At 41.3% G+C, this 25,165-nt stretch overlaps 1 protein-coding gene across 7 annotated transcripts in view; it reads right to left on the reverse strand.

The window, feature by feature from the left end:
• LOC109881541 (kinesin-like protein KIF20B) overlaps nucleotides 1-25,165 on the reverse strand; it is a 79,993-nt gene that overhangs the window by 6,502 nt on the left and 48,326 nt on the right. The gene's annotated exons all lie outside the window — the stretch shown is intronic.

Consider the following 25,165-nt stretch of genomic DNA (forward strand, 5'->3'; position numbering starts at 1 on the left):
TCTCTCTCCTTCTCTCCCTCTCTTCTCTCTCTCCTTCCTCTCCCTCTCTTCTCTCTCTCTCCTTCTCTCCCTCTCTTCTCTCTCTCTCCCTCTCTTCTCTCCCTTGACTATTCAACTTTTTCCCCCTCATCAATCTACAACACAATACCTCATAATAAAAAACCAGTATAGACCTCGCTTTGTGCACGAGGGGCATTGTCATGCTGAAACAGGAAAGGGCCTTCCCCAAACACAGCACCTGTAGAGTCTTTTATGTAGACTTGACATATTGGGTAGTAACTCACAGCATCTTGGCCCAAATGAGATGGCGCTGACAGACATGACAGCTCTGTTCTAGTTCCAACAGACATGACAGCTCTGTTTCTAGTTCCAACAGACATGACAGCTCTGTTTCTAGTTCCAACAGACATGGCAGCTCTGTTTCTAGTTCCAACAGACATGACAGCTCTGTTTCTAGTTCCAACAGACAGGACAGCTCTGTTTCTAGTTCCAACAGACATGGACAGCTCTGTTTCTAGTTCCAACAGACAGGACAGCTCTGTTTCTAGTTCCAACAGACATGACAGCTCTGTTTCTAGTTCCAACAGACATGACAGCTCTGTTTCTAGTTCCAACAGACATGACAGCTCTGTTTCTAGTTCCAACAGACATGACAGCTCTGTTCTAGTTCCAACAGACATGACAGCTCTGTTTCTAGTTCCAACAGACATGACAGCTCTGTTTCTAGTTCCAACAGACATGACAGCTCTGTTTCTAGTTCCAACAGACATGACAGCTCTGTTTCTAGTTCCTTAGCAACTTTGTTCCTAACATCTATATATTTCTTAATTCCATTCTTTACCTTTTAGATTTGTGTTTATTGTTATGACTTATAACATCCACTAAATATGTTTATGCAACCGATAAATAACATTTGATTTAATTTGACTAGTGGCCTACAGCAGCTGTAGAGATTTAATGTAGCCTTGACATCTTGACTCGCACTGTGACTGCTACACACGCACACAACACACACATACACACACACACACACTCACTCTTTGTTGGAAGTCAGTCGTGCTGAATTGATGGAGGTTTATGGAAATGATCTAATAGACTCTTGTGCTGGCTGGCTGTCATTGTGTTCATTCCCGAAGAGTGTGTGTGTGTGTGTGTGTGTGTGTGTATGTGTTCGCAAGCTGCCATTGTGCTCTGTAACCCAATTGACCCCAGTGATAAAGAGGTCAAGCGGTTTCAATTCTGATGATGTTCTCATACGGCGTACACACACGCACGCACACACACAGCGTAGTACACACGCAGCATACACACACGCGCACACACACACACACACACGTACAGCGTACACACACACATTCACGCACAGTGTACTCACACACACACATACGCTAATACACACAGACACACACACACAAAGGCGTCTACACACTATGGTTAGGTTTATGGTAACTGTAACGCCTCTGACCGCAAGGCCCTACAGAGGGTAGTGTGTACGACCTAGTACATCACCGGGGCCAAGCTTCCTGCCATCCAGAACCTCTATACCAGGCGGTGTCAGAGGAAGGCCCTACATAGGGTAGTGTGTACGACCCAGTATATCACCGGGGCCAAGCTTCCTGCCATCCAGAACTTCTATACCAGGCGGTGTCAGAGGAAGGAAGGCCCTACAGAGAGTAGTGCGTATGGCCCAGTACATCACCGGGGCCAGGTTTCCTGCCATCCAGAACCTCTATACCAGGTGGTGTCAGAGGAAGGCCCTACATAGGGTAGTGCGTATGGCCCAGTACATCACCGGGGCCAGGTTTCCTGCCATCCAGAACCTCTATACCAGGTGGTGTCAGAGGAAGGCCCTACATAGGGTAGTGTGTACGACCCAGTATATATATATATTTTATTTTTTATGTCACCTTTATTTAACCAGGTAGGCTAGTTGAGAACACCTTTATTTAACCAGGTAGGCTAGTTGAGAACACCTTTATTTAACCAGGTAGGCTAGTTGAGAACACCTTTATTTAACCAGGTAGGCTAGTTGAGAACAAGTTCTCATTTGCAACTGCGACCTGGCCAAGATAGCATAGCATAGCAGTGTGAACAGACAACACAGAGTTACACATGGAGTAAACAATTAACAAGTCAATAACACAGTAGAAAAAAAGGGGGAGTCTATATACAATGTGTGCAAAAGGCATGAGGAGGTAGGCGAATAATTACAATTTTGCAGATTAACCCCGGAGTGATAAATGATCAGATGGTCATGTACAGGTAGAGATATTGGTGTGCAAAAGAGCAGAAAAGTGAATAAATAAAAACAGTATGGGGATGAGGTAGGTGAAAATGGGTGGGCTATTTACCAATAGACTATGTACAGCTGCAGCGATCGGTTAGCTGCTCAGATAGCTGATGTTTGAAGTTGGTGAGGGAGATAAAAGTCTCCAACTTCAGCGATTTTTGCAGGCAGCAGAGTACTGGAACGAAAGGCGGCCAAATGAGGTGTTGGCTTTAGGGATGATCAGTGAGATACACCTGCTGGAGCGCGTGCTACGGATGGGTGTTGCCATCGTGACCAGTGAACTGAGATAAGGCGGAGCTTTACCTAGCATGGACTTATAGATGACCTGGAGCCAGTGGGTCTGGCGACGAATATGTAGCGAGGGCCAGCCGACTAGAGCATACAAGTCGCAGTGGTGGGTGGTATAAGGTGCTTTAGTGACAAAACGGATGGCACTTTGATAGACTGCATCCAGTTTGCTGAGTAGAGTGTTGGAAGCCATTTTGTAGATGACGTCGAGGATCGGTAGGATAGTCAGTTTTACTAGGGTAAGCTTGGCGGCGTGAGTGAAGGAGGCTTTGTTGCGGAATAGAAAGCCGACTCTTGATTTGATTTTCGATTGGAGATGTTTGATATGAGTCTGGAAGGAGAGTTTGCAGTCTAGCCAGACACCTAGGTACTTATAGATGTCCACATATTCAAGGTTGGAACCATCCAGGGTGGTGATGCTAGTCGGGCATGCGGGTGCAGGCAGCGATCGGTTGAAAAGCATGCATTTGGTTTTACTAGCGTTTAAGAGCAGTTGGAGGCCACGGAAGGAGTGTTGTATGGCATTGAAGCTCGTTTGGAGGTTAGATAGCACAGTGTCCAATGACGGGCCGAAAGTATATAGAATGGTGTCATCTGCGTAGAGGTGGATCAGGGAATCGCCCGCAGCAAGAGCAACATCATTGATATATACAGAGAAAAGAGTCGGCCCGAGAATTGAACCCTGTGGCACCCCCATAGAGACTGCCAGAGGACCGGACAGCATGCCCTCCGATTTGACACACTGAACTCTGTCTGCAAAGTAATTGGTGAACCAGGCAAGGCAGTCATCCGAAAAACCGAGGCTACTGAGTCTGCCGATAAGAATATGGTGATTGACAGAGTCGAAAGCCTTGGCAAGGTCGATGAAGACGGCTGCACAGTACTGTCTTTTATCGATGGCGGTTATGATATCGTTTAGTACCTTGAGTGTGGCTGAGGTGCACCCGTGACCGGCTCGGAAACCAGATTGCACAGCGGAGAAGGTACGGTGGGATTCGAGATGGTCAGTGACCTGTTTGCTGACTTGGCTTTCGTAGACCTTAGATAGGCAGGGCAGGATGGATATAGGTCTGTAACAGTTTGGGTCCAGGGTGTCTCCCCCTTTGAAGAGGGGGATGACTGCGGCAGCTTTCCAATCCTTGGGATCTCAGACGATATGAAAGAGAGGTTGAACAGGCTGGTAATAGGGGTTGCGACAATGGCGGTGGATAGTTTCAGAAATAGAGGGTCCAGATTGTCACCGGGGCCAAGCTTCCTGCCATCCAGAACCTCTAAACCAGGCGGTGTCAGAGGAAGGCCCTACATAGGGTAGTGTGTACGGCCCAGTACATCACCGGGGCCAAGCTTCCTGCCATCCAGAACCTCTATACCAGGCGGTGTCAGAGGAAGGACCTTAAAAATTGTCAAAGCCTCCAGTCACCCAAGTCAGAGTCTGTTCACTCTGCTACCGCAAGTGGTTCTGAGAAACACCTCTTTGACCGAAAGGCTCCTTAACAGCTGCTAACCCCTGAAGACTACTGAACAATTAATCAAACGTCCACACAGACCCCCCTGATCGTACAGCAAGGTGATATTACCCCCCTGATCATACAGCAGGTGATATTTCCCCCCTGATCGTACAGCAGGTGCTATTTCCCCCCTGATCGTACAGCAGGTGATATTACCCCCCTGATCATTGCTGCTGGCCTTACTGAGTCTATAGGAACAGTAGCCTGCTGGCCTTACTGAGTCTATAGGAACATTAGCCTGCTGGCCTTACTGAGTCTATAGGAACATTAGCCTGCTGGCCTTACTGAGTCTATAGGAACATTAGCCTGCTGGCCTTACTGAGTCTATAGGAACATTAGCCTGCTGGCCTTACTGAGTCTATAGGAACATTAGCCTGCTGGCCTTACTGAGTCTATAGGAACATTAGCCTGCTGGCCTTACTGAGTCTATAGGAACATTAGCCTGCTGGCCTTACTGAGTCTATAGGAACATTAGCCTGCTGGCCTTACTGAGTCTATAGGAGCATTAGCCTGCTGGCCTTACTGAGTATATAGGAACATTAGCCTGCTGGCCTTACTGAGTCTATAGGAACATTAGCCTGCTGGCCTTACTGAGTCTATAGGAACATTAGCCTGCTGGCCTTACTGAGTCTATAGGAACATTAGCCTGCTGGCCTTACGGGGTCGATAGGAACATTAGCCTGCTGGCCTTACGGGGTCGATAGGAACATTAGCCTGCTGGCCTTACGGGGTCGATAGGAACATTTAGCCTGCTGGCCTTACGGGGTCGATAGGAACATTTAGCCTGCTGGCCTTACGGGGTCGATAGGAACATTTAGCCTGCTGGCCTTACGGGGTCGATAGGAACATTAGCCTGCTGGCCTTACGGGGTCGATATGAACATTTAGCCCGAGCTATTTAGAAGGGATATCACTCCGGGCACAAATGATTGTCTAGTTGTGTTTTTCCTGCTGAGGGGAGCCCTATACCTGCGCCCAGAGGGGAGTAGTTCAAAGTCCGGGTACAGGGGGTGGCTTGGGTCGAAAATGATTTTGTGAGCTCTGGGAGGGCCCTGTCCTTAAAGATCTCATCCAGGCCTGTCTGTTTGTCTCCAAGTACCTTGGGGAGGGTCCTGACCTTAATGATCTCCTCCAGGCCTGTCTGTTTGACTCCAAGTGCCTTGGGGAGGGCCCTGACCTTAAAGACCTTATCCAGGCCTGTCTGTTCTGCTCTCTGGTGTGGCCACCAGCTGCATTAAGTACCAGATGGCACCAGATGCGCCAATTCTTGCTTCCACCAAGGCACCTGCAAGTTCCCAGACATTTCTGGGGGGAATGGCCCTAGCCCTCACCCTCTGATCCAACAGGTCCCAGACGTGCTCAATGGGATTGTGACACCCCACTCCAGACCATGACGGTCCCTCCACCTCCAAATCGATCTCGCTCCAGAGTACAGGCCTCAGTGTAAAGCTTATTCCTTCGACGATACCACGAATCCGACCATCACCCCTGGTGAGACAAAACCGCGACTCGTCAGTGAAGAACACTTTTTGCCAGTCCTGTCTGGTCCAGTGACGGTGGGTTTGTGCCCATAGGTGACGTTGTTGCCGGTGATGTCTGGTGAGGACCTGCCTTACAACAGGCCTACAAGCCCTCAGTACAGTCTCTCTCAGCCTATTGCGGACAGTCTGAGCACTGATGGAGGGATTGTGCGTTCCTGGTGTAACTCGAGCAGTTGTTGTTGCCATCCTGTACCTGACCCACAGGTGTAATGTTTAGATGTACCGATACTGTGGAGGTTTTGTTACACGTGGTCTGCCACTGCGAGGATGATCAGCTGTCCGTCCTGTCTCCCTGTATCGCTGTCTTAGGCGTCTCACAGTACGGACATTGCAATTTATTGCCCTGGCCACATCTGCAGTCATGCCTAAGGCACGTTCACACAGATGAGCAGGGACCCTGGGCATCTTTCTTTTGGTGTTTCTCAGAGTCAGTAGAAAGGCCTCTTTAGTGTCCTATGTTTTCATAACTGACCTTAATTGCCAACCGTCTGTAAGCTGTTAGTGTCTTAACGACCGTTCCACAGTGAAGATCTGTGAAGTTATTTGGATGTTTATAAATTATCTTTGAAAGACAGGGTCCTGAAAAAGGGACGTTTATTTTTGCATAAGCAACTTTTCAAGAAAACAAAGTACATGTTTATATTTAGAGGCTCTTTATACAGAAAATGTGTATAAAACCTGTATAACTTATAATTATGTTACTATATTTTAGGTGGACTCTAATCAGTAAAAGCAGGTAATGCATCACAAATGCCTCTACTGCCATTCATTCCAATTAGACTGGTTCAGGATTTCTACCCTGACCAAGATGGCTGCCATTTTCACTCCATTCCTGCACTCTGAGAGTTTGTGACAATAGCCCCTCTAGTCATTTAATAGGATCTATATCTTTATTCCTCTCTCTCTCTCTCTCTCTCTCTCTCTCTCTCTCTCTCTTCTCTCTCTCTCTCTCTCTCTCTCTCTCTCTCTCTCTCTCTCTTCTCTCTCTTCTCTCTCTCTCTGTCTCTCTCTCTGTCTCTCGTCTGCTCTCTGTCTCTCTCTCTGTCTCTCTGTCTCTCTCTCTCTCTGTCTCCTCTCTCTCTGTCCTCTCTCTCTCTCTGTCTCTCTCTCTCTCTGTCTCTCTCTCTCTCTGTCTCTCTCTCTCTCTCTCTGTCTCTCTCTCTCTCTCTCTCTGTATCTCTCTCTCTCTCTCTCTGTATCTCTCTCTCTCTCTCTACTCTGTATCTCTCTCCTCTCTCTCTCTCTGTATCTCTCTCTCTCTCTGTGTATGTCTCTCTCTCTCTCTGTATGTCTCTCTCTCTCTCTCTCTCTGTATGTCTCTCTCTCTCTCTCTCTCTGTGTGTCTCTCTCTCTCTCTCTCTCCTTTTGTGTTTGTGTGGGTGGTTGTGAAGGTGGTTGTGAAGGTAGCACACCTGTCAGTATCTACCCTGAGGGAGAATCCTGATGAAAGAGCTCTTCATCATCATGATGGGAAACACAAACCGCTTAACCAGAGCACAGCAGAGTACATCGCCCTTGGACCTCAGCACAGCTACAATCCCAAACACACACACAAACTTACTCTGATCTGATGTGGGTAGAGTGGACAGGCTATGATATAGCCAATGCATTGATCAACAAACAGGACTAGCCTGACTAGCCACTGACAGTTTATGTTGAAACAGACACTGACAGTCTAGACTGAATCTCTGACCGTCCATGATCTCTTAGTGGTTCAGGGGGTATAGGGTGTGTAGCTGAGGGGGGTCAGCAAGTAGCCTAGTGGTTAGAGCGTTGGGCCAGTAACCGAAAGGTTGCTAGATCGAATCCCCGAGCTGATGATGTCAAATCTGTCGTTCTGTCCCTGAACAAGTCAGTGTAAATAAGAATTTCTTGTTAAATGGTGAGGGTTAAACATCTTTTGTCTGTCCATGAGAACACAGGCTAGAAGAACCTATAGCAGGTTTGACAGAGGGTTGAAGGACTGATGGAGAAGTAGGCCTACAGAATGCCAGGGAGGCGAGAGAGAGAGATTTCATTGAGAGAGACCATAGAACTAATATAACTAGAGAGACCAGTAATCATAGAACTGAATTAACGGGAGAGAGAGAGAGAGAGAGAGACTCCCTGTGAGTGTGGGGGATGAGAACTCAGGTCCGTTGGGGGGTGGAACAGAGGTGGTGGAGTGGGGATGCACCACAGGGCTGTACTTCTGCTAAGAGACTAGGGATCGAGGCAGGAGTGGAGAGGCTGATGAGAAGGAGAGTGAGGACTGGAGCCGAGAGAGAGTGGAACTCTTTTTTAACTCTTGCCAGTCCATTGTTGTTGACAGTCTATTATGGTGGTGTTCTGCTCTCTCTTTCTGCCCCTAATCACTTTATCTCCCTCATCCCCCTCTCTCACTCTCATCCCCATCTCCTCCCTCCTCCTCTCCCTCATCCCCCTCTCTCACTCTCATCCCCATCTCCCTCCATCCCCTCTCTCCTCCATCCCCCTCTCTCACTCTCATCCCCCTCTCTCACTCTCACCCCATCTCCATCCCCTCTCTCCCTCCATCCGCTCTCCTCACTCGCATCTCCCTCCACCCCCCTCTCTCACCTCATCCCCCAACTCCCTCCATCCCCCTTTCTCCCTCCACACCCCTCTCTCCCTCATTCCCCTCTCTCCTCCATTCCCTCTCTCCCTCCATCCCCTCTCTCCTCCATCCCCATCTCTCCCTCCATCCCCCTCTCTCCCTCCATCCCCCTCTCTTCACTCTCATCTCCCTCCATCCCCCTCTCTCACTCTCATCCCCCATCTCCCTCCATCCTCCTCTCTCCATCCCTCCATCCCGCTCTCTCCCTCATCCCTCTCTCTCTCCCTCATCCCTCTCTCTCTCTCATCCCCTTTCTCCCTCCCTCATCCCTCTCTCCATCCCCCTATCTCACTCACCCCTCTCCCTCCATCTCCCTCCATCCCCCTCTCTCCCAGTCATATTTCCCTGAGTTGCAAGGACTCATCTTTAAACACTTCTCTCCATCCAAACTCCCCTACTCCCCATTATTCCAACCAACTCTCTCAGTTCTGTGCTGACCGTCAAACAGTTCCCAATTTCCTCAAGACAATCTTTCTTTACCAATCTCTCTCCGTCCCTCCACCTCTCTCCTCCCAGTACGATGAGTGTCCTGACTGCTCCCATTTACTCACTAAAACCAGTTCCTCCCTCCCTCCCTCTCCCTCCCTCCCTCCCTCCTCCCTCCCTCCCTCCCTCCCTCCTCCCTACTCCTTACTCCCTTACTCCCTCCCTCCCCTCCCCTTTACTCCTCCCTCCTCCCGTACCCCTCCCTCCCTTACTCCCTCCTCCCTCCTTCCTGACAGCTGCTTATAACTGTGATGCTTCATCACCGCACACCGCTACCTCCCACCACTCACAGCAAGCTATTCATCAATAATTTCTGTGTGAACTAACACTGACTCATCACCAGCCCAGTGTCACTTCATAACAGCACTTGTTTCCTGTTACGTTTGTTAGATAGGTATTTGTTCCTGGTTTGTTCTAGCTAGATGCTGTTGTTTTTGAAAATCTGGATGGAGATGTTTGTTCTAGGTGGTGAATATGAGGTGCAGTCTGTATGTTTTGTGAAAGGGAGATGCAGAGACAGAAAGAGGGAGGGATGGAATGAGAAGGGAGAATAATTAGCTCTAGTAAACCGAAGCACAGAACTCCTCCCATTCCAAGATCCGATCGACAGGGTGAAGAGATAGATCTCTAACCCCCCCCCACCTCTTCAACTACCCCCCATCTTTTCAACTACCCCCACCTCTTCAACTACCCCACCTCTTCAACTACCCCCACCTCTTCAACTACCCCCACCTCTTCAACTACCCCCTATCTCTTACTACCCCCATCTCTCTACTACCCCCACCTCTTCAACTACCCCCCACCTCTTCAACTACCCCCACCTCTTCAACTACCCCTATCTCTCTACTACCCCCACCTCTTCAACTACCCCCACCTCTTCAACTACCCCCCACCTCTTCAACTACCCCCCCTACTACCCCCTATCTCTCTACTACCCCCACCTCTTCAACTACCCCCCACCTCTTCAACTACCCCCCACCTCTTCAACTACCCCTATCTCTCTACTACCCCTATCTCTCTACTACCCCCCACCTCTTCAACTACCCCCACCTCTTCAACTACCCCCCACCTCTTCAACTACCCCACCTCTTCAACTACCCCCCAACTCTTCAATTATCCCCCCCACTTCAACTACCCCCCACCTCTCTAACCCCCACCTCTTCAACTACCCCCTATATCTCTACTACCCCCACCTCTTCAAACTACCCCCATCTCTTCAACTACCCCCTATATCTCTACTACCCCCACCTCTTCAACTACCCCCTATATCTCTACTACCCCCACCTCTTCAACTACCCCCACCTCTTCAACTACCCCTATATCTCTACTACCCCCCACCTCTTCAACTACCCCCACCTCTTCAACTAGCCCCCACCTCTTCAACTACCCCTATCTCTCTACTTCATCCCACTCTCCTCAGTCCTTTCCGTCTCCCTGTTATCCTCTTTATCTATTACCCTCTATCTATTACCCTCTATCTATTGTCCTCTATCTATTACCCTCTATCTATTACCCTCTATTTACCCTCTATCTATTATCCTCTATCAATTACCCTCTATCTATTACCCTCTATCTATTACCCTCTATCTATTGTCCTCTATCTATTACACTCTATCTATTACCCTCTATTACCCTCTATCTATTACCCTCTATCTATTACCCGCTATCTATTACCCTCTATCTATTGTCCTCTATCTATTACCCTCTATCTATTACCCTCTATTGTCCTCTATCTATTACCCTCTATCTATTACCCTCTATCTATTACCCTCTATTGTCCTCTATCTATTACCCTCTATCTATTACCCTCTATCTATTACCCTCTATCTATTACCCTCTATCTATTACCCTCTATTACCCTCTATCTATTACCCTCTATTACCCTCTATCTATTACCCTCTATTACCCTCTATCTATTACCCTCTATTACCCTCTATCTATTACCCTCTATCTATTACCCTCTATCTATTACCCTCTATCTATTACCCTCTATCTATTACCCTCTATTACCCTCTATCTATTACCCTCTATCTATTACCCTCTATCTATTACCCTCTATCTATTACCCTCTATTACCCTCGATCTATTACACTCTATCTATTACCCTCTATCTATTACCCTCTATATATTACCCTCTATTACCCTCTATCTATTACCTCTATCTATTACCCTCTATCTAGTATCCTCTATCTATTACCCTCTATCTATTACCCTCTATCTATTACCCTCTATCTATTCTCCTCTATCTATTCCCTCTATCTATTACCCTCTATCTATTACCCTCTATCTATTACCCTCTATCTATTAACCTCTATCTATTACCCTCTATCTATTACCCTCTATCTATTACCCTCTATCTATTACCCTCTATCTGTTACCCTCTATCTATTATCCTCTATCTATTACCCTCTATCTATTACCCTCTATCTATTACCCTCTATTACCCTCTATCTATTACCCTCTATCTATTACCCTCTATCTATTACCCTCTATCTATTACCCTCTATTACCCTCTATCTATTACCCTCTATTACCCTCTATCTATTACCCTCTATCTATTACCCTCTATCTATTACCCTCTATCTATTACCCTCTATCTATTACCCTCTATTACCCTCTATCTATTACCCTCTATCTATTACCCTCTATTACCCTCTATCTATTACACTCTATCTATTACCCTCTATCTATTACCCTCTATATATTACCCTCTATTACCCTCTATCTATTACCTCTATCTATTACCCTCTATCTAGTATCCTCTATCTATTACCCTCTATCTATTACCCTCTATCTATTACCCTCTATCTATTCTCCTCTATCTATTCCTCTATCTATTACCCTCTATCTATTACCCTCTATCTATTACCCTCTATCTATTACCCTCTATCTATTACCCTCTATCTATTACCCTCTATCTATTACCCTCTATCTATTACCCTCTATCTATTACCCTCTATTACCCTCTATCTATTACCCTCTATCTATTACCCTCTATCTATTACCCTCTATCTATTACCCTCTATCTATTGTCCTCTATCTATTGTCCTCTATCTATTGTCCTCTATCTATTGTCCTCTATCTATTACCCTCTATCTATTACCCTCTATCTATTACCCTCTATCTATTACCCTCTATCTATTACCCTCTATCTATTACCCTCTATCTATTACCCTCTATTACCCTCTATCTATTACCCTCTATCTATTACCCTCTATCTATTACCCTCTATCTATTACCCTCTATCTATTACCCTCTATCTATTACCTCTATTACCCTCTATCTATTACCCTCTATCTATTGTCCTCTATCTATTGTCCTCTATCTATTGTCCTCTATCTATTGTCCTCTATCTATTGTCCTCTATCTATTGTCCTCTATCTATTGTCCTCTATCTATTGTCCTCTATCTATTGTCCTCTATCTATTGCCCTCTATCTATTACCCTCTATCTATTACCCTCTATCTATTACCCTCTATCTATTACCCTCTATTACCCTCGATCTATTACACTCTATCTATTACCCTCTATCTATTACCCTCTATATATTACCCTCTATTACCCTCTATCTATTACCTCTATCTATTACCCTCTATCTAGTATCCTCTATCTATTACCCTCTATCTATTACCCTCTATCTATTACCCTCTATCTATTACCCTCTATCTATTACCCTCTATCTATTACCCTCTATCTATTACCCTCTATCTATTACCCTCTATCTATTACCCTCTATCTATTCTCCTCTATCTATTACCCTCTATCTATTACTCTCTATTACCCTCTATCTATTACCCTCTATCTATTACCCTCTATTACCCTCTATCTATTACCCTCTATCTATTACCCTCTATCTATTACCCTCTATCTATTACCCTCTATCTATTAACCTCTATTACCCTCTATCTATTACCCTCTATTACCCTCTATCTATTACCCTCTATCTATTACCCTCTATCTATTAACCTATATTGTCCTCTATCTATTACCCTCTATCTATTACCCTCTATCTATTACCCTCTATCTATTACCCTCTATCTATTACCCTCTATCTATTACCCTCTATCTATTACCCTCTATTACCCTCTATCTATTACCCTCTATTACCCTCTATCTATTACCCTCTATCTATTACCCTCTATTACCCTCTATCTATTACCCTCTATCTATTACCCTCTATTACCCTCTATCTATTACCCTCTATCTATTACCCTCTATTACCCTCTATCTATTACCCTCTATCTATTACCCTCTATCTATTACCCTCTATCTATTACCCTCTATCTATTACCCTCTATCTATTACCCTCTATCTATTACCCTCTATTACCCTCTATCTATTACCCTCTATCTATTACCCTCTATCTATTACCCTCTATTACCCTCTATCTATTACCCTCTATTACCCTCTATCTATTACACTCTATCTATTACCCTCTATTACCCTCTATCTATTACACTCTATCTATTACCCTCTATTACCCTCTATCTATTACCCTCTATCTATTACCCTCTATCTATTACCCTCTATCTATTACCCTCTATCTATTACCCTCTATTACCCTCTATCTATTACCCTCTATCTATTACCCTCTATCTATTACCCTCTATTACCCTCTATCTATTACCCTCTATTACCCTCTATTACCCTCTATCTATTACCCTCTATCTATTACCCTCTATTACCCTCTATCTATTACCCTCTATTACCATCTATTACCCTCTATCTATTACCCTCTATCTATTACCCTCTATCTATTACCCTCTATTACCCTCTATCTATTACCCTCTATCTATTACCCTCTATCTATTACCCTCTATCTATTACCCTCTATCTATTACCCTCTATCTATTACCCTCTATCTATTACCCTCTATCTATTACCCTCTATATTACCCTCTATTACCCTCTATCTATTACCTCTATCTATTACCCTCTATCTATTACCCTCTATCTATTACCCTCTATCTATTACCCTCTATCTATTCTCCTCTATCTATTACCCTCTATCTATTACCCTCTATCTATTACCCTCTATCTATTACCCTCTATCTATTACCCTCTATCTATTACCCTCTATCTATTACCCTCTATCTATTACCCTCTATCTATTACCCTCTATTACCCTCTATCTATTACCTCTATCTATTACCCTCTATTACCCTCTATCTATTACCCTCTATTACCCTCTATCTATTACCCTCTATCTATTACCCTCTATCTATTACCCTCTATCTATTACCCTCTATCTATTACCCTCTATCTATTACCCTCTATCTATTACCCTCTATCTATTACCCTCTATCTATTACCCTCTATCTATTACCCTCTATCTATTACCCTCTATCTATTACCCTCTATTACCCTCTATCTATTACCCTCTATCTATTACCCTCTATCTATACCCTCTATTACCCTCTATCTATTACCTCTATCTATTACCCTCTATCTATTACCCTCTATTCTATTCCTCTATCTATTACCCTCTATCTATTACCCTCTATCTATTACCCTCTATCATTACCCTCTATCTATTACCCTCTATTACCCTCTATCTATTACCCTCTATTACCCTCTATCTATTACCCTCTATTACCCTCTATCTATTACCCTCTATTACCATCTATTACCCTCTATCTATTACCCTCTATCTATTACCCTCTATCTATTACCCTCTATCTATTACCCTCTATTACCCTCTATCTATTACCCTCTATCTATTACCTCTATCTATTACCCCTATCTATTACCCTCTATTACCCTCTATCTATTACCCTCTATCTATACCCTCTATCTATTACCCTCTATCTATTACCCTCTATCTATTACCCTCTATCTATTCCTCTATCTATTACCCTCTACTATCCCTCTATCTATTACCCTCTATCTATTACCCTCTATCTATTACCCTCTCTATCTATCTATTACCCTCTATCTATTACCCTCTATCTATACCCTCTATCTATTACCCTCTATCTATTACCCTCTATCTATTACCCTCTATCTATTACCCTCTATCTATTACCCTCTATCTATTACCCTCTATTCATCCCTCTATACCCTCTATCTATTACCCTCTATCTATTACCCTCTATCTATTACCCTCTATCTATTACCCTCTATCTATTACCCTCTATCTATTACCCTCTATCTAATTCTATACCTCTATCTAACCCTCTATCTATTACCCCTCTATCTATTACCCTCTATCTATTACCTCTATATCTATTACCTCTATCTATTACCCTCTATCTACCCTCTATCTATTACCCTCTATCTATTACCCTCTATCTATTACCCTCTATCTATTACCCTCTATCTATTACCCTCTATCTATTACCCTCTATCTATTACCCTCTATCTATTACCCTCTATTACCCTCTATCTATTACCCTCTATCTATTACCCTCTATCTATTACCCTCTATCTATTACCCTCTATCTATTACCCTCTATCTATTACCCTCTATCTATTACCTCTATCTATTACCCTCTATCTATTACCCTCTATCTATTACCCCATCTATTACCCCTATCTATTACCCTCTATCTATTACCCTCTATCTATTACCCTCTATCTATTACCCTCTATCTATTACCCTCTATCTATTACCCTCTATCTATTACCCTCTATCTATTACCCTCTATCTATTACTCTCTATTACCCTCTATCTATTACCCTCTATCTATACCCTCTATTACCTCTATCTATTACCCTCTATCTATTACCCTCTATTACCCTCTATCTATTACCCTATCTATTACCCTCTATCTATTACCCTCTATCTATTACCCTCTATCTATTACCCTCTATCTATTACCCTCTATCTATTACCCTCTATCTATTACCCTCTATCTATTACCCTCTATCTATCCCTCTATCTATTACCCTCTATATCTCTACTCTCTATTACCCTCTATCTATTACCCTCTATCTATTACCCTCTCTATTACCTCTATCTATTACCTCTATCTATTACCTCTATCTATTACCCTCTATCTATTACCCTCTATCTATATTACCCCTCTATTACCCTCTATCTATTACCCTCTATTACCCTCTATCTATTACCCTCTATCTATTACCCTCTATCTATTATCTATTTGTCCTCTATCTATTACCCTCTATCTATTACCCCTCTATCTATTACCCTCTATCTATTTTACTCTATCTATACTCTATTACCCTCTATCTATTACCCTCTATCTATTACCCTCTATCTATTACCCTCTATCTATTACCCTCTATTACCCTCTATCTATTACCCTCTATCTATTACCCTCTATTACCCTCTATCTATACCCTCTATCTATTACCCTCTATTACCCTCTATCTATTACCCTCTATCTATTACCCTCTATCTAACCCTCTATTACCCTCTATCTATTACCCTCTATCTATTACCCTCTATTACCCTCTATCTATTACCCTCTATCTATTACCCTCTATCTATTACCTCTATTACCTTCTATTACCCTCTATCTATTACCCTCTATCTATTACCCTATCTATTACCCTCTATCTATTACCCTCTATCTATACCCTCTATCTATTACCCTCTATTACCCTCTATTACCCTCTATCTATTACCCTCTATCTATTACCCTCTATTACCCTCTATCTATTACCCTCTATTACCCTCTATCTATTACCCTCTATCTATTACCCTCTATTACCCTCTATCTATTACCCTCTATCTATTACCCTCTATTACCCTCTATCTATTACCCTCTATCTATTACCCTCTATCTATTACCTCTATCTTACCCTCTCTATCTATTACCCTCTATCTATTACCCTCTATCTATTACCCTCTATTACCCTCTATCTATTACCCTCTATTACCCTCTATCTATTACCCTCTATTACCCTCTATCTATTACACTCTATCTATTACCCTCTATTACCCTCTATCTATTACCCTCTATCTATTACCCTCTATCTATTACCCTCTATCTATTACCCTCTATCTATTACCCTCTATCTATTACCCTCTATCTATTACCCTCTATTACCCTCTATCTATTACCCTCTATTACCCTCTCTATTACCCTCTATCTATTACCCTCTATCTATTACCCCTCTATTACCCTCTTAATTCTATTACCCTCTATTACCCTCTATCTATTACCCTCTATCTATTACCCTCTATCTTATTACCCTCTATTACCCTCTATCTATTACCCTCTATCTATTACCCTCTATCTATTACCCTCTATCTATTACCCTCTATCTATTACCCTCTATCTATTACCCCTATATATTTACCCTCTATTACCCTCTATCTATTACTCTATCTATTACCTCTATCTTATTCCTCTATCTATTACCCTCTATCTATACCCTCTATCTATTCCCCTCTCTATTACCCTCTATCTATTACCCTCTATCTATTACCCTCTATCTATTACCCTCTATCTTACCCTCTATTACCCTCTATCTATTACCCTCTATCTATTACCCTCTATCTATTACCCTCTATACCCCTCTATTACCCTCTATCTATTACCCTCTATCTATTACCCTCTATTACCCTCTATCTATTACCCTCTATCTATTACCCTCTATTACCCTCTATCTATTACCCTCTATCTATTACCCTCTATCTATTACCCTCTATCTATTACCTCTATCTATTACCCTCTATCTATTATCCTCTATCTATTACCCTCTATTACCCTCTATCTATTACCCTCTATCTATTACCCTCTATCTAACCCTCTATCTATTACCCTCTATTACCCTCTATCTATTACCCTCTATTACCCTCTATTACCCTCTATCTATTACCCTCTATCTATTACCCTCTATTACCCTCTATCTATTACCCTCTATTACCATCTATTACCCTCTATCTATTACCCTCTATCTATTACCCTCTATCTATTACCCTCTATCTATTACCCTCTATTACCTCTATCTATTACCCTCTATCTATTACCCCTCTATCTATTACCCTCTATCTATTACCCTCTATCTATTACCCTCTATCTATTACCCTCTATCTATTACCCTCTATCTATTACCCCTCTATTACCTCTATCTATTACCCTCTATCTATTACCTCTATCTATTACCCTCTATCTAACCCTCTATCTATTACCCTCTATCTATTACCCTCTATCTATTCCCTCTATCTATTACCCTCTATCTATTACCCTCTATTTTTTCTCTCTATTACCCCCCTTATCTAACCCTCTATCTATTACCCCCCTATCTATTACCCTCTATTAAATTACCCTCTATCTCTATTACCCTCTATCTATTACCCCTATCTATTACCCTCTATCTATTACCCTCTATCTATTACCCTCTATCTATTACCCTCTATTACCCTCTATCTATTACCCTCTATCTATTACCCTCTATCTATTACCCTCTATCTATTACCCTCTATCTATTACCCTCTATCTATTACCCTCTATCTATTACCCTCTATCTATTACCCTCTATCTATTACCCTCTATCTATTACCCTCTATCTATTACCCTCTATCTATTACCCTCTATCTATTACCCTCTATCTATTACCCTCTATCTATTACCCTCTCTATTACCCTCTATCTATTACCCTCTATCTATTACCCTCTATCTATTACCCTCTATCTATTACCCTCTATCTATTACCCTCTATCTATTACCCTCTATCTATTACCCTCTATCTATTACTCTATCTATTACCCTCTATCTATTACCCTCTATCTATTACCCTCTATTACCCTCTATCTATTACCCTCTATCTATTACCCTCTATTACCCTCTATCTATTACCCTCTATTACCCTCTATCTATTACCCTCTATCTATTACCCTCTATCTATTACCCTCTATCTATTACCCTCTATCTATTACCCTCTATCTATTACCCTCTATCTATTACCCTCTATCTACCCTCTATCTATTACCCTCTATCTATTACCCTCTATTACCCTCTATCTATTACCCTCTATCTATTACCCTCTATTACCCTCTATCTATTACCCTCTATCTATTACCCTCTATCTATTACCCTCTATCTATTACCCTCTATCTATTACCCTCTATTACCTCTATCTATTACCCTCTATTACCCTCTATCTATTACCCTCTATCTATTACCCTCTATCTATTACCCTCTATTACCCTCTATCTATTACCCTCTATCTATTACCCTCTAATTACCCTCTATCTATTACCCTCTATCTAACCCTCTATTACCCTCTATCTATTACCTCTATTACCCTCTATCTATTACCCTCTATCTATTACCCTCTATTACCCTCTATCTATTACCCTCTATCTATTACCCTCTATTACCCTCTATCTATTACCCTCTATTTTTCTATTATTACCCCTATCTATTACCCTCTATCTATTACCCCTCTATCTATTACCCCTCTATCTATTACCCTCTATTACCTATCTATTACCCTCTATCTATTACCCTCTATTACCCTCTATCTATTACCCTCTATCTATTACCCTCTATCTATTACCCTCTATCTATTACCCTCTATCTATTACCCTCTATCTATTCCTCTATCTATTACCCTCTATCTATTACCCTCTATCTATTACCCTCTATCTATTACCCTCTATCTATTACCCTCTATTACCCTCTATCTATTACCTCTATCTATTACCCTCTATCTATTACCCTCTATTACCCTCTATCTATTACCCTCTCTATTACCCTCTATCTATTACCCTCTATCTATTACCCTCTATTACCCTCTATCTATTACCCTCTATCTATTACCCTCTATCTATTACCCTCTATCTATTACCCTCTATTACCCTCTATCTATTACCCTCTATCTATTACCCTCTATCTATTACCCTCTATTACCCTCTATCTATTACCCTCTATTACCCTCTATCTATACCCTCTATTATTACCCTCTATCTATTACCCTCTATCTATTACCCTCTATTACCTCTATCTATTACCCTCTATCTTACCCTCTATCTATTACCCTCTATCTATTACCCTCTATCTATTACCCTCTATCTATTACCCTCTATCTATTACCCTCTATTACCCTCTATCTATTACCCTCTATTACCCTCTATTACCCTCTATCTATTACCCTCTATCTATTACCCTCTATTACCCTCTATCTATTACCCTCTATTACCCTCTATCTATTACCCTCTATCTATTACCCTCTATCTATTACCCTCTATTACCCTCTATCTATTACCTCTATCTATTACCTCTATCTATTACCCTCTATCTATTACCCTCTATCTATTACCCCTGTCTCTTATACCTCTATCTATTACCCTCTATCTATTACCCTCTATTACCCTCTATCTATTACCTCTATCTATTACCCTCTATCTAGTATCCTCTATCTATTACCCTCTATCTATTACCCTCTATCTATTCTCCTCTATCTATTACCCTCTATCTATTACCCTCTATCTATTACCCTCTATCTATTACCCTCTATCTATTACCCTCTAACCCTCTATCTATTACCCTCTATCTATTACCCTCTATCTATTACCCTCTATTACCCTCTATCTATTACCCTCTATTACCCTCTATCTATTACCCTCTATCTATTACCCTCTATTACCCTCTATCTATTACCCTCTATCTATTACCTCTATTACCCTCTATCTATTACCCTCTATCTATTACCCTCTATCTATTACCCTCTATCTATTACCCTCTATCTATTACCCTCTATCTATTACCCTCTATCTATTACCCTCTATTACCCTCTATTACCCTCTATCTATTACCCTCTATCTATTACCCTCTATCTATTACCCTCTATTACCCTCTATCTATTACCCTCTATTACCCTCTATTACCCTCTATCTATTACCCTCTATCTATTACCCTCTATTACCCTCTATCTATTACCCTCTATTACCATCTATTACCCTCTATCTATTACCCTCTATCTATTACCCTCTATCTATTACCCTCTATCTATTACCCTCTATTACCCTCTATCTATTACCCTCTATCTATTACCCTCTATCTATTACCCTCTATCTATTACCCTCTATCTATTACCCTCTATCTATTACCCTCTATCTATTACCCTCTATCTATTACCCTCTATCTATTACCCTCTATTACCCTCTATCTATTACCCTCTATCTATTACCTCTATCTATACCCTCTATCTATTACCTCTATCTATTACCCTCTATCTATTACCCTCTATCTATTCCCTCTATCTATTACCCTCTATCTATTACCCTCTATCTATTACCTCTATCTATTACCCTCTATCTATTACCCTCTATCTATTACCCTCTATCTATTACCCTCTATCTATTCCTCTATCTATTACCCTCTATTATCTATTACCCTCTATCTATTACCCTCTATCTATTACCCCTATCTATTACCCTCTATCTATTACCCTCTATCTATTACCCTCTATCTATTACCCTCTATCTATTACCTCTATCTATTACCCTCTATCTATTACCCTCTATCTATTCTCCTCTATCTATTACCCTCTATCTATTACCCTCTATCTATTACCCTCTATCTATTACCCTCTATCTATTACCCTCTATCTATTACCCCTATCTATTACCCTCTATCTATTACCCTCTATCTATTACCCTCTATCTATTACCCTCTATCTATTACCTCTATCTATTACCTCTATCTATTACCCTCTATCTATTACCCTCTATCTATTCCTCTATCTATTACCCTCTATCTATTACCCCTATCTATTACCCTCTATCTATTACCCTCTATCTATTACCTCTATCTATTACCCTCTATCTATTACCCTCTATCTATTACCCTCTATCTATTACCCTCTATCTATTACCCTCTATTACCCTCTATCTATTACCCTCTATCTATTACCCTCTATCTATTACCCTCTATCTATTACCCTCTATCTATTACCCTCTATCTATTACCCTCTATTACCCTCTATCTATTACCCTCTATTACCCTCTATCTATTACCCTCTATTACCCTCTATCTATTACCCTCTATTACCCTCTATTACCCTCTATCTATTACCCTCTATCTATTACCCTCTATCTATTACCCTCTATCTATTACCCTCTATCTATTACCCTCTATCTATTACCCTCTATTACCCTCTATCTATTACCCTCTATTACCCTCTATCTATTACCCTCTATCTATTACCCTCTATTACCCTCTATCTATTACCCTCTATCTATTACCCTCTATTACCCTCTATCTATTACCCTCTATCTATTACCCTCTATCTATTACCCTCTATCTATACCCTCTATCTATTACCCTCTATCTATTACCCTCTATCTATTACCCTCTATTACCCTCTATCTATTACCCTCTATCTATTACCCTCTATCTATTACCCTCTATCTATTACCCTCTATCTATTACCCTCTATTACCCTCTATTACCCTCTATCTATTACCCTCTATCTATTACCCTCTATCTATTACCCTCTATCTATTACCCTCTATCTATTCCCTCTATCTATTACCCTCTATCTATTACCTCTATCTATTACCCTCTATCTATTACCCTCTATCTATTACCCTCTATCTATTACCCTCTATCTATTACCCTCTATCTATTACCCTCTATCTTACCCTATCTATTACCCTCTATCTATTACCCTCTATCTATTACCCTCTATTACCCTCTATCTATTACCCTCTATACCCTCTATTACCCTCTATCTATTACCCTCTATCTATTACCCTCTATTACCCTCTATCTATTACCCTATCTATTACCCTCTATCTATTACCCTCTATCTATTACCCTCTATCTATTACCCTCTATCTATTACCCTCTATCTATTATCCTCTATCTATTACCCTCTATTACCCTCTATCTATTACCCTCTATCTATTACCCTCTATCTATTACCCTCTATCTATTACCCTCTATCTATTACCCTCTATTACCCTCTATCTATTACCCTCTATTACCCTCTATCTATTACCCTCTATCTATTACCCTCTATTACCCTCTATCTATACCCTCTATTACCCTTCTATTACCCTCTATCTATTACCTATCTATTACCCTCTATTACCCTCTATCTATTACCCTCTATCTATTACCCTCTATTACCCTCTATCTATTACCCTCTATCTATTACCCTCTATCTATTACCCTCTATCTATTACCCTCTATCTATTACCCTCCATCTATTACCCTCTATCTATTACCCTCTATCTATTACCCTCTATATTACCCTCTATCTATTACCTCTATCTATTACCCTCTATCTATTACCCTCTATCTATTACCCTCTATCTATTACCCTCTATCTAACCCTCTATCTATTACCCTCTATCTATTACCCTCTATCTATTACCCTCTATTACCCTCTATCTATTACCCTCTATCTATTACCCTCTATCTATTACCCTCTATCTATTACCCTCTATCTATTACCCTCTATCTATTACCCTCTATCTATTACCTCTATCTATTACCCTCTATCTATTACCCTCTATCTATTACCCTCTATCTATTACCCTCTATCTATTACCCTCTATCTATTACCCTCTATCTATTACCCTCTATCTTACCCCTATCTATTACCCTCTATCTATTACCCTCTATCTATTACCCTCTATCTATTACCCTCTATCTATTACCCTCTATCTATTACCCTCTATCTATTACCCTCTATCTATTACCCTCTATCTATTACCCTCTATCTATTACCCTCTATCTATTACCTCTATCTATTACCTCTATCTATTACCCTCTATCTATTACCCTCTATCTATTACCCTCTATCTATTACCCTCTATCTATTACCTCCTATCTATTACCCTCTATCTATTACCCTCTCTCTATTACCCTCTATCTATTACCCTCTATCTATTACCCTCTATTACCCTCTATCTATTACCCTCTATCTATTACCCTCTATCTATTACCCTCTATTACCCTCTATCTATTACCCTCTATCTATTACCCTCTATTACCCTCTATCTATTACCCTCTATTACCCTCTATCTATTACCCTCTATCTATTACCCTCTATCTATTACCCTCTATTACCCTCTATCTATTACCCTCTATCTATTACCCTCTATCTATTACCCTCTATCTATTACCCTCTATCTATTACCCTCTATTACCCTCTATCTATTACCCTCTATCTATTACCCTCTATCTATTACCCTCTATCTATTACCCTCTATCTATTACCCTCTATCTATTACCCTCTATTACCCTCTATCTATTACCCTCTATTACCCTCTATCTATTACCCTCTATCTATTACCCTCTATTACCCTCTATCTATTACCCTCTATCTATTACCCTCTATCTATTACCCTCTATCTATTACCTCTATCTATTACCCTCTATCTATTACCCTCTATCTATTACCCTCTATCTATTACCCTCTATCTATTACCCTCTATCTATTCCCTCTATCTATTACCCTCTATCTATTACCCTCTATCTATTACCCTCTATCTATTACCCTCTATCTATTACCCTCTATCTATTACCCTCTATCTATTACCCTCTATCTATTACCCTCTATCTATTACCCTCTATTACCCCTCTATCTATTACCCTCTATCTATTACCTCTATCTATTACCCTCTATCTATTACCCTCTATCTATTACCCTCTATCTATTCCCTCTATCTATTACCCTCTATCTATTACCCTCTATCTATTACCCTCTATCTTACCCTCTATCTATTACCCTCTATCTATTACCCTCTATCTATTACCCTCTATCTATTACCCTCTACTATTACCCTCTATCTATTACCCTCTATCTATTACCCTCTATCTATTACCCTCTATCTATTACCCTCTATCTATTACCCTCTATCTATTACCCTCTATCTATTACCCTCTCTATTACCCTCTATCTATTACCCTCTATCTATTACCCTCTATCTATTACCCCCTCTTATCCTTATTTTTTCTTTTACCCCCTCTATTCTCTATTCCCTCTATCTATTACCCTCTATCTATTACCCTCTATCTATTACCCTCTATCTATTACCCTCTATACCCTCTATCTATTACCCTCTATCTATTACCCTCTATCTATTACCCTCTATCTATTACCTCTATCTATTACCCTCTATCTATTACCTCTATCTATTACCCCTATCTATTACCCTCTATCTATTACCCTCTATCTATTACCCTCTATCTATTACCCTCTATCTATTACCCTCTATCTATTACCCTCTATCTATTACCCTCTATCTATTACCCTCTATCTATTACCTCTATCTATTACCCTCTATCTATTTACCTCTATCTATTACCCTCTATCTATTACCCTCTATCTATTACCCTCTATCTATTACCCTCTATCTATTACCCTCTATCTATTACCCTCTATCTATTACCCTCTATCTATTACCCTCTATCTATTACCCTCTATCTATTACCCTCTATCTATTACCCTCTATCTATTACCCTCTATCTATTACCCTCTATCTATTACCCTCTATTACCCTCTATCTAT

Source organism: Oncorhynchus kisutch, linkage group LG25, assembly GCF_002021735.2.
Source record: "Oncorhynchus kisutch isolate 150728-3 linkage group LG25, Okis_V2, whole genome shotgun sequence".
In the NCBI taxonomy this organism is placed as follows: Eukaryota; Metazoa; Chordata; class Actinopteri; order Salmoniformes; family Salmonidae; genus Oncorhynchus; species Oncorhynchus kisutch.